Here is an 11,148-nt window from a genome sequence, read left to right as displayed (position 1 = left end):
TCAAACTAGCGGAACACATGCTGACGAGCTGGAACCAGCGGCAGTATAGTTCATGGGGTCTTTCTTCAGATGTTGTCACTGTCGGTCGTTGATGTGTTTGTTAGTCTAGATAGAATACTGTGCCACTCTGGCACAGTACTCGCAATTGAGCGGTCACAATCCATCCGAGGCCGCGCGGAGCGTGTGTCCACCAGTCACAGTGAAGGAACAGACTACTGAGGAGGACATCTGAAAATGTTTTGTGCCAGGGACCTGCTGAAGAGAAGATTCGTGTTAATAAATTCTAATGTATGCAACATTTTTCAATACTTCGACAACTACTTTGTTTTATATATTCAAAATAAATTGTGGGAACCTCCTGGAACCCTGCCAAAGACCCCTGGGGTCCCCACTTTGAGAACCACTGCATTAACCACATGGACCCATGCGTCCTTATCCTGGGCATAATAATAATAATACTAACATTAACAAATATGAACTCCACTTCTTTGGGGTATTTTTTTGGTCACTGTACTTTTGCGCATACATGAAATGGGTCCTCTGCTTTCACCCATCCTATGTATTTCGGAGCAGTGGGCGCTACGCCCGGGACCGGAGCGGTTAACGGTTCAGTGTATTGCTCAGGGGACACTTTGACACACAAGTCCACAACACCACAGACTATTCTACAGTTTGCCCCCCGTTTGCCATATGGCCGGATGATTGAATGTGATAGGCCGTGCATATTTAGGGGGGAACAGAGGGAAGGGGTCAATTCATCATCGGCAAGTCCATGACATCACTATAGTAACAACAGAGGAGTCTTTGTTGGACTCCCCACACGTCTCGTATATCCTGTCCTGCAATAGCCTGGCTGGCCGGCCTGGCACACAGCATGTAGGTCACTGGGAGCCATGCCATGACCTAATTCCTCCCCAAAACTACAGTCAGGTGCTGTGATTACACACCTATATTGTGCCAATGTGGTATCCTCAGCTTTTGTGCTGACCACGTCCCATTGCTGATATCACCACTCACCACTGGGTGGCACTATATCCATGGCATTAGGAAGACAGGCTTTCACAAGATTGTCCTTGTTTAGACTTGAACTTTATTGTCATTTGTAGTTTTCAGGAAAGGTGAGGGAAAAAAGACATAAGGTAAACAGGTCAGATATTCTAAAATTCCTGATATGAGTATTGAGTAGAATAAGATATATAGCTGGGGGCGTGTCCTCTCCTCCGCATCATAAGTGCCCATATCCTAGGTGGGGTTGGCGAAAGGGCCTTTCTGTGTGGAGTTTGCATGTTCTGTGTCTCCTAGGGTAGGTACACACACACAAAACTCTATACTGCCTCCCCCTGGTCAGCCGGGGCGCCCGATGGAGAGGAAAGGAACTGGTTGGAATAACGTGTTCCTTCCACGTGTTACGTCCTACCGGGGAAACTCCCCCCTGTCAGGTGATAAGAAGCGCCTTGCTGGCTCCTCATGCATTGAAGGAGGCATGAGCTCCTTCAATGCCAGTCCTCTGGGCTCTCCCTAGGCTGGCAGAGGGAGAGTAGCGCCCAGGATTACATAAGCAATTGGCACTGGGTGAAAAAATGGGTTACAAAATCGTGGGATAAAAATGTAGGGAACAAAAAAAGAATAAGATATTTACATGGGGTGCATCATGGTTAGAAGAAATGGCAATGGCATGAGGCGCCGGTTATGTCAAGCAACAGCTTGAATAAGTTCAAGGACTAACACTGGCCTCAGGCCTGTGTGACTGTGCATGCGTGCATGAACGTCAAAACTGATCTGTCTGTCTGTCTGTCTGTCTGTCTGTCTGTCTGTCTGTCTGTCTGTCTGTCTGTCTGTCTGTCTGCCATGTCTGTCTGTCTGCCTGTCTGCCTGTCTGTCTGCCGGTCCAAATGTCTCTTTCTGCATGTGCATGAGTGTGTGTTTATTTCAGTGACACTGAATCAGAATGACTCCCACAAAGAGTCTCCTTCATGTGTATCTGGCGGAGCTGTCATGTGATGCATCATGTGATGACCTGTACTGTATCTTCTCCCCGTGGAGCCTGAAGGAGCAGGCAGGCAGGACATCAGGTGGTCTGCGTGGAGAGAGGGGAAACAACATGATGATGCACAACCCCACCATGTCTGGCTCACACATACTGTACGCTCACTCTACTTCAAACACACATTCTTTCGTGTACATTTTTCCTGGACCACCAATGCACTTAAAAGCAGTGGTCCCCAAACCTTTTAATTTCAGGGACCTCCCATTTTGGTATGCATTAGGGCCTAAATGCACACCGAACTGGGAGGTCCCTGATGATTAGGCCACAGAGTGACCCCCATAACATAAGTTACAGACCTGTAAGGGTCCAATTGTTCCCTAACTATCATTAATTTAGCTGGGGACGCCCTGGGACCGGGACCCCACTCACGCTTTGAGAACCACAAACTTAAGGGAAAGTTGATGAACCCTACCTCATGCTACATAAACATTCCACCGGGGGCGCGCTGGAAACACAAATCAGCCTTAAGAATTTGAACGACAGCGAACCCTCAAAATTGTTATTTTTATATATAAAAATAATAAATAGTGAAAGCACAACATTCATTCATCAATTTAATGTTGAAATGTGTTGTCCAGTAGATCATATCATATGGACAAGAGCAATTATTTAAGTGGTTATGGGAATTTGCACTATATGTTGATGAACTCTACAGCATGTTACACGTAACAGAAACTTTCCACATGCCTGAGTTTGAGTCTGTCTCACGTCTGTCTGTCGTTAGCCATGGCTGACGACAGACACTGGTCCCCAGTGGTGGATTGGGCATCCGACATACAGGGCAAATGCCCGGTGGGCCGACCAATAATGGGCCGGCGGCCGGACAGTTATTATTTATTTTAATTAATGAATGAATTCGTTTTATTGCCTCCATCTTAGGATAATTACGACAACATACTCCCACCCTGATGTTGCCACACTGCTGCCATCCATAATCACACACTATCTGCCTTTATTTTTGCCACAGTCATACACAATTAGCAGTCAATAATATTACCAGAAACACATAGACCTAACCCTGAACGTACTGTAACACTAGTAAAAAGAATAGAATAGTAAACGGTGCATTTATATAGCACCTTTCTCAAAAGCGCAATACACTCACATTCACTCACAGACGGTGCAGGAAACCATGCAAGGCATCAACCTGCTCATTGGTAGTAGCCTAATTAAGGGTTCAGTCATTTACTCAAGGACACTTTGACACTAACCCAGAGGGAGCCGGGAATTGAATATATATATAAATACATCTATATATAATATAATATATTATATATAGTTGCCCTGACCCTGATCGTAATAGTCCGCTGAGAAACTAATTAAACAGGAACTTCTGACAAAACACCTTCTTGATCCGTTGCAGTTTGCATATACTGTACTGAAGGTCTTGGCAGGGTGGTGTACAGGACGATACTCTCACCTTGCGTGATCTATTATTTACATTTATGCCAAGCTGTTTGTTGATTTTTCATCACTCACTTTCAACACTATTCAACCCCGCCTGTTTGTGGATGAACTCTGTAAACTACTTTGGTGTTGACTCTGTTGATCCTCTCCAATATAAGACGTGAGGCCTGAATGAGAGCGTATCAGGTGAGCTCTGTTCATCTACTGCTTCACCCCATGGGTGTGTTCTGTAATTACTCATAACTCATTTATATTCTGTGTACAGATGACTGTCAGGGCCAGTTTCATAACCGATATATCCTGAAGATTGACAATTGACGGCCATGACGATGAATCATTCATGGCCCTGTGGTTGATTATTTTTAAACTGGTGCAAAAGCAAACTCCTTCAACTCAATGTATCATAAGACATGTAAGACATAATGGTCCTCTCATTCAGAACACCATCACTGAGGGTCAAGAGGTACGTAGAACCAGTTGTCAGGTACAAATACCCTGGTTCAATAATCAATAACAATCTCACTTTTCATGGTTTGTAGGAGAGGTCTGTAACAATATTTCTGCCTAAGTAAACCCACCAAGTTTCATGTTGACAGGTCCCTGATGACTCTCTTTTAACAAATCCTACACACACTCAATTTGAGCAGTTTCCCTAAACTGTTGACATGGCAGTCGAAATATCATAACCCAGAATGCACTGGTTAAAATTAAAGAGAGGGAGAGATAGATAGAGAGAGAGAGATGGGGTTGGGGGGGAGAACTAAATTGACTGGGTGGCTAGCTCACACTTGTAGAGGAAGGTTTGCCATGTGAGGGAGTTGATGTGGTAAGCACAACAGTTTGCCTTCCTCCTGGCCAACAACAGGCATGGATTTCAACAAAGTGGATCAGAATTATTGCTTATCTATCTGAAGAACGTTAAATTGCAAACCTTGCATGGTGTGTTGCAACGACTAGTTATCTATGGCAAACAATAATAATCATAACTATTCTAATCGATTCATTAATTGCTTCTATTAGCCACTTTTATTTTTTTAAAGGTTTTTGGGGCTTTTTCTGCCCTTATTGATAGGAAAGTAGGCTGATAGGAAATGGGGAGAGAGATGGACGGGTGACACGCAGCAAAGGTCGCCAGGATCAGGAGTCGAATATGCGACACGTTGACAAGCTGGACGACCAGCCTATGTGGTATGCGCCTGGACCGCTAGGCCAGCGGGCGCCCTTCTGCTAACCACTTATGCCCTATTTCATACTTTAGTCATATGATTATGTCATGCGCAAGTCACAAAGTGTCGCATTGTGTCCTTGTAGATCTGCTATTTTGCAGTTAATGAACAATTCTACCATTAATGATATCCCCGAAACCAGGACCCCAGGGTTAAAGTGGTTAAAGTGTCGTCATGCATGTTTCGTGGTGTCCAGGCAGCCCACATGGGCTTAGAGGACATTGATCAGACTAACTAGCAATATGTTGGCAATCTAGGCGTCACATGTTGTTTCAGTCACAATGTTATTGTTTACTGCCCTTTCAACATGTTCACAGGGTCATTCATAGTTGTTATTGAAAACACTGAATTACTTTGCTGTTACAATAAAGCAATTTCTTTGCATACACACAGACAGTACACACATTACAGCCTTCACTGACTATGTACAAGTTAAGCATTTCCTGTTATGCCATCCTCATACAGTATAGCCTATACTGTAGATCTATAACAGATAAATTATCAGATTATTATAGCCTACCCTTGTTTTCTATACTAGCTTTGAGTTCTGATTGCATGTATGCAGACTAATTTTTGCATGTAATCATGTTCATAATTCACACATTCATAATAGTCTTCTATTTCTCATGTCCAGGCTTGTAATAGGTCCAATACATCATCTCCAGTGGAGATGATCTCCCCAGAGTAGGCTTTCTTGCTGCCAGTGCCTCCTTATAAGAGCAACACACTCCCTTTGTTAATGATGAGAGTACTGTGTAGGCTAACTATCATATTTATGGGTTGTGTAGTTGTGTATGTTTGTGAGTACTGTACGCTAACTATCCTATTTATGGGTTGTGTATGGGTCGTGTCTTTTATTTTACTCAAGGCTCCAGAACATGGAGGGATGTTTTTCAGTACAAGTGGTGGTATTATTAAGGGCTTGTGTGTTTGTATATGTGCCTCAACGGGGCTTGTGGTAGAGTATCTGCGCGCCGGTTGTGGAGTTGTAGCTTGTAGGAGCCTAGATGTCTCCGCTTGGCCTGATAGCTATCGTCTTGTTGTGGTTCAGCATGTCCTTGTAGCAGCTAGAGTATAACTATCTGATCCCTCATCCCTGTGTTTGATGGCAGAACTACCTTACGACCGATCTGGTCAGGCTGTGTGTCTAACGTACTTCTCCCCATGATATCATGTATATCAAAGCACATCCATCACCACCTTGAAATGATTGTCTCTCACTCCACTTGTCTAGACCAGAATTCCACTACTCTTTTCCCAAGAGCTGCTCTATACCTCCTGACTGAGCCACATGCCACCCCGATGTGGACAAAAACAATACATCTCATACTGCCCTGAAAGTGGCCCAGCCTCGAATGCCAAGGCTTCTTGAATGTGTTCACACCTGTATTTAGAGGCAGATCATCCAGGATGCATTGTAATGCTAATGCTAGGTTGGAGGCAGGCAATATGTATCCACACTATCGCTGGTGTCTGTGTCAGTTAACATGAAAAGGAATGACAGCCAGTGTCACCTCGTAATTTGCATGTGACAAGCACTGATTGCATGTGACAGACGCTGATTGTACGTGACAGACACTGATTAGTGTTTTTCTGGTGTGTGATTACTGGTGGTGGAAAACTGAGCTACACCTTCTAACAACCTGCCCACTGTACCGAGACAGCACAGACACACACTTCCCGAGAATTAATATCACCCAAAATGAGTTTGAAAACACTCTGTGTTTCACCCGAGACAGTTGTTAAGCTGCTTGATTCAATATTTAGCGATGTGATATTCATTTAATCAGACACACCCTCTCCTATAGAAACCCATTGGTGCTGTGTTTTTTGGGCGGTGAAACCGCCCCTATAAGTGAGGTTTGGATATTTGTACAACACATCCTGCACTGTGATTGGCCAAAAAGGTACCCCGCCTAACCCTGCACCGTGATTGGCCAATCACAGTATATTCAGGACTGTGATTGGCCAGTGTCACATGACACATGTGCATAGCCCTATATAAGAAACCATAACTTAAAAAAAACCATAAATTTGTTTTTTGTTTATTTGGTTTCTTCCATCATAAAGAGTGTTTCAATAAATGTATTTATTTTTTGTACATGATTGGTTGACTCCATTCAGTATTGTGATTAGCTAGCAAGACACCGCCCACTTCACACAGGGTGTGATTTTTCCATTACTTTTACTTTTTGTAGAATTGTGTTGCTCTCTTGCTTTGGCAATGTAAATGTTTCTTATACCTCTTTGAATTGAATTGAATTGAGTGTGTGTGTGTGTGTGTGTGTGTGTGTGTGTGTGTGTGTGTGTGTGTGTGTGTGTGTGTGTGTGTGTGTGTGTGTGTGTGTGTGTGTGTGTGTTCCAGGAGCCCTAGGGAAGCGAAGAGGAGGATGTCTCCCAGGGGACCCCAGATAGATAGACAGACAAACACACACGCACGCACGCACGCACGCACGCACGCACGCACGCACGCACGCACGCACGCACGCACGCACGCACGCACGCACGCACGCACGCACGCACGCACGCACGCACGCACGCACGCACGCACGCACGCACGCACGCACGCACGCACGCACGCACGCACGCACAGACAGACAGACAGACAGACAGACAGACAGACAGGCAGACAGACAGACAGACAGACAGACAGGCAGCCAGGTGGGTCCACACACCAGTGCGTGCGTGCGTGCGTGCGTGCGTGCGTGCGTGCGTGCGTGCGTGCGTGCGTGCGTTCGTGCGTGCGTGCGTGCGTGCGTGCGTGTCCTGGCCCATTTACAGTCATCCACATAGCAACAAACTTCCAGAGGCCTTTCAGCATGTGCACTGACACGTTCAGAAGTCATTCTCTCTAGTCTCTACACTGCAAGACTGGAAATCAAAAGCCGGGGAGGAGAGAATGTTTTCTGCTCTCCTTCAAGTATACCTGCTGCTGGGTCTCTGAAATGGAAAGGGGAAAATATGTGATTAAAGGGCCATTCACACACCATGAAAGCACCATAACTATAACTAACTATTATAACTATAAAGATGTAGTTTTTTAATATAGTTCTAAATCAAGTGGATGACACAGTCCACACCACAACTATAACAAAGATAATGGTGAACAATAATACCAATAACTATATTGGGGGGAGACCTCATTATGTCCAAAACTTTTCAGGATTCAAATTCATTTTTTTTTAAAATAGCAGATACACAATCTCAAAACGCGTCGCTTCGTGCCAGGTTTCAAGGCTTGCGGATCTGCTACTTTTGCTGCTTTTGTTTGACCCTTTATGATCAAGTAGGGCGTCTATTAACTATAAAGATATAGTTTTTTTTCATTGTTGTAACTCACGTGGATGACACAGTCCACTCCACAACTATAACAAAGATAATGGTGAACGATATAGTTACAGTGTTTGGTGTGAATGGGCCTTTTAGGCTGATTATAGATTAGGATAAATAAACTATTACAACTGTGGGAATGTCCTGGAGGCAGTGGTGGAGGAAGTAGTAAAAGTAGAAATACCCTGTTTTTACTTCAGTCAAAGTGCAAAGTTATTGGCTTCAAAATATATTTACATTACTAACCAAAGCTGTCAAATAATTCTAATGGAGTAAAAAAGTTAAATAATATTTGCCTCTGACATTACTCTCACTCTGACACAGTATTATAAACTATTGAAAAATACTCAAGTAAAGTAAAATATATATATATATATAAATAAAATAAAACCTAAAAATTGGACTTAAGCACAGTACTTGAGTAAAAGTACTTAGTTACTTTCCGCCACTGCCTGGGGGGCTTGCAAATAATGCTACAGTGACAGTGGTCTATTACAGGGCGGTGTGAATAGAGTGGTGTAGTGGCTGGCAGGCTGCCAGATGGTGGAGTGGGGGGTGGTGGTGGTGGTGGGGGGGGGGGGTGTATCATTACAGAGTGACAGACCCCACTGTTGTCTGTGTTGATTTGAGGCAGAGGAGAAGCGTGCAGTTACAGTGGCATGTCACAAAGGGGGTTAATGGTGCGTAGCCCAGTTGACGCTGGTTTCAACAAGAGAGAGAAAGGGGGGACAGGAGAGAGACACACACACACACCCCCACACACACACACACACACACACACACACACACACACACACACACACACACACACACACACACACACACACACACACACACACACACACACACACACACACACACACACACAGAGAGAGAAAGAGAGAGAGAGAAAGAGAGAGATTTGTGTGCTATTTTAAACACAAATTGCTGCTAATTGTCTCCAAACGTATTATACAGAGTGTCTGCAAAACCTTGGAGAATTGCTGCTACTTGTTTCAGAAGCTTTATATCAAGCTATCCTTGCCTGACCATGTAGGCCTATATATATATATATATTTCTAACAGCAAATGCACATATTTATGGTTTCTAGCTAGTTTTTCAAAGTTGCAATATGACACACAGCTCTGTGTACACAATTCTTTATTCCCCATACATGTTTATTGTTTTATTTCACGCTTGCTAATGTCCTTTGAGTTGAATCGAGAGAGAGAGGGGAGAGAGAGAGAGAGAGAGAGAGAGAGAGAGAGAGAGAGAGAGAGAGAGAGAGAGAGAGGGAGAGAGCGAGAGACTGTGGAGAGAGAGTGGGGGGGGGGGGGGGGTAGTCATACCAGGTGGTTTGAACTGACCACACAGCCTATATTTTCAGGACTCTGACAGGACAAGTGATTAAGCCTGGGAGATATACAGCCCTACATCAAGCAGGCCATGTCACAACTTTACATTTGAAAACAATGACTACTTTGCTGATGAGAGCAGCTGTGGTTTTTGAATTTCCCCTCAGGATCAATAAAGTATTTATATTCTATTCTGTTCTATTCTGCTGACATTAAACAATAGAGATATTCATAGCCTAGCTTTCCTTTATAACCTCTAGCCATCTGACGTTTGGAGAAATGGGATTAAGAAAGCAAGCTATTGTGATCTGCCTTGTATATCTTAACTCAATTCATGCATATTTTGCACTATAGTTTTACTCTTAAATGTATAAAAGGTCAATTATATAAATGCAACTGTTCTGATATAAAAAAAAACAAGCTTTATGAGGAATACCTGGAATATGAGATGATAAAAACCTTTAATTACAAACATATGGCAAGAAAACAACCATCATGTTTGACCCACTTATGCAAACGTGCCTTAAAGGACCACTTCACCCATTTTCACCTTCTCTTCATATAATTGGTCCTCCTCACTAATGCTCATTATAAAATATGGTACAAGTTTTGACATCTCGATCTGTGTCTCAGAGGAGGGCTGTGGACAGTTCAGACACCCACCTACCAGTGACATCATCGGTAGGCAGGTTAGGTCATTTCAAACAAGATTTCACATTTTTTTAATTTAATGTGAGAACAATGGCTTCTAATAGCATGCTAACTTTCCAGGAATAGAAAGCTTGCAGTTTCTGTTATAGCTTAGGCTCCCTAGCGATGATGTCACTGGTAGGCGGGTTTCTGAACTGTACACAGCCCGCCTCTGAGATACAGACAGAGATTTTTTTTTTACCATATAATGAGCATGAGGACCAATTATATGAAGATGGGTGATGTGGTCCTTTAAGGGTTAAGCTTAGCTGCGGTAAAATAATTGCACCCTCTCCTTTAAAGGAGAATTCCGGACAAATTAAGTGTTATCTCTGATGTCTCGTTACTCACCTACCGATGTGAAAAGTAGCGTTCTTTTTTTTCATATATTCCCCTGTCGTCATTTTTTAAACCCCCTCCGTTGTCATAATGGGAGCGCGTGGCTAAGGGAAATTCGTCTATTATAACCGACGCAAAGTTGTTTTTTTCACTACTAGTATTCATAGTAGAGTCTCATGATAGTCAAACATGCGTTGAAACTATCTGCGAGGCTGCCGTCAATGGCGAACGATTTAACACTGGTTGCTTGTTTCTTCCAGAACCTGGCAACTCGTGTTGCCAGAATCTGGAAACAAGCAACCAGTGTTAAATCGTTCGCCATTGACGGCAGCCTCGCAGATAGTTTCAACGCATGTTTGACTATCATGAGACTCTACTATGAATACTAGTAGTGAAAAAAACAACTTTGCGTCGGTTATAATAGACGAATTTCCCTTAGCCACGCGCTCCCATTATGACAACGGAGGGGGTTTAAAAAATGACGACAGGGGAATATATGAAAAAAAAGAACGCTACTTTTCACATCGGTAGGTGAGTAACGAGACATCAAAGATAACACTTAATTTGTCCGGAATTCTCCTTTAATACCTGGTGTGAACTTATGATGTGACAATAAAGTTGAAGTTGAAGTTGATCTGGAAAGTCAAGCTGTCAATTCCTGGTTCCACCGCGCCGACAGCTGACAGCAATTGTTAACTGGGCTGGAAATTCAAGAGGAATATAAACTGCAGTCAATGGAACAGGAGGAGCGAGGGAGAAGAGAAGGCATGGGAG

This window comes from Gymnoscopelus braueri (assembly GCF_963280865.1).
Source record: "Gymnoscopelus braueri genome assembly, chromosome: 12".
NCBI lineage: Eukaryota > Metazoa > Chordata > Actinopteri > Myctophiformes > Myctophidae > Gymnoscopelus > Gymnoscopelus braueri.
This window is presented reverse-complemented; position numbering follows the sequence as displayed.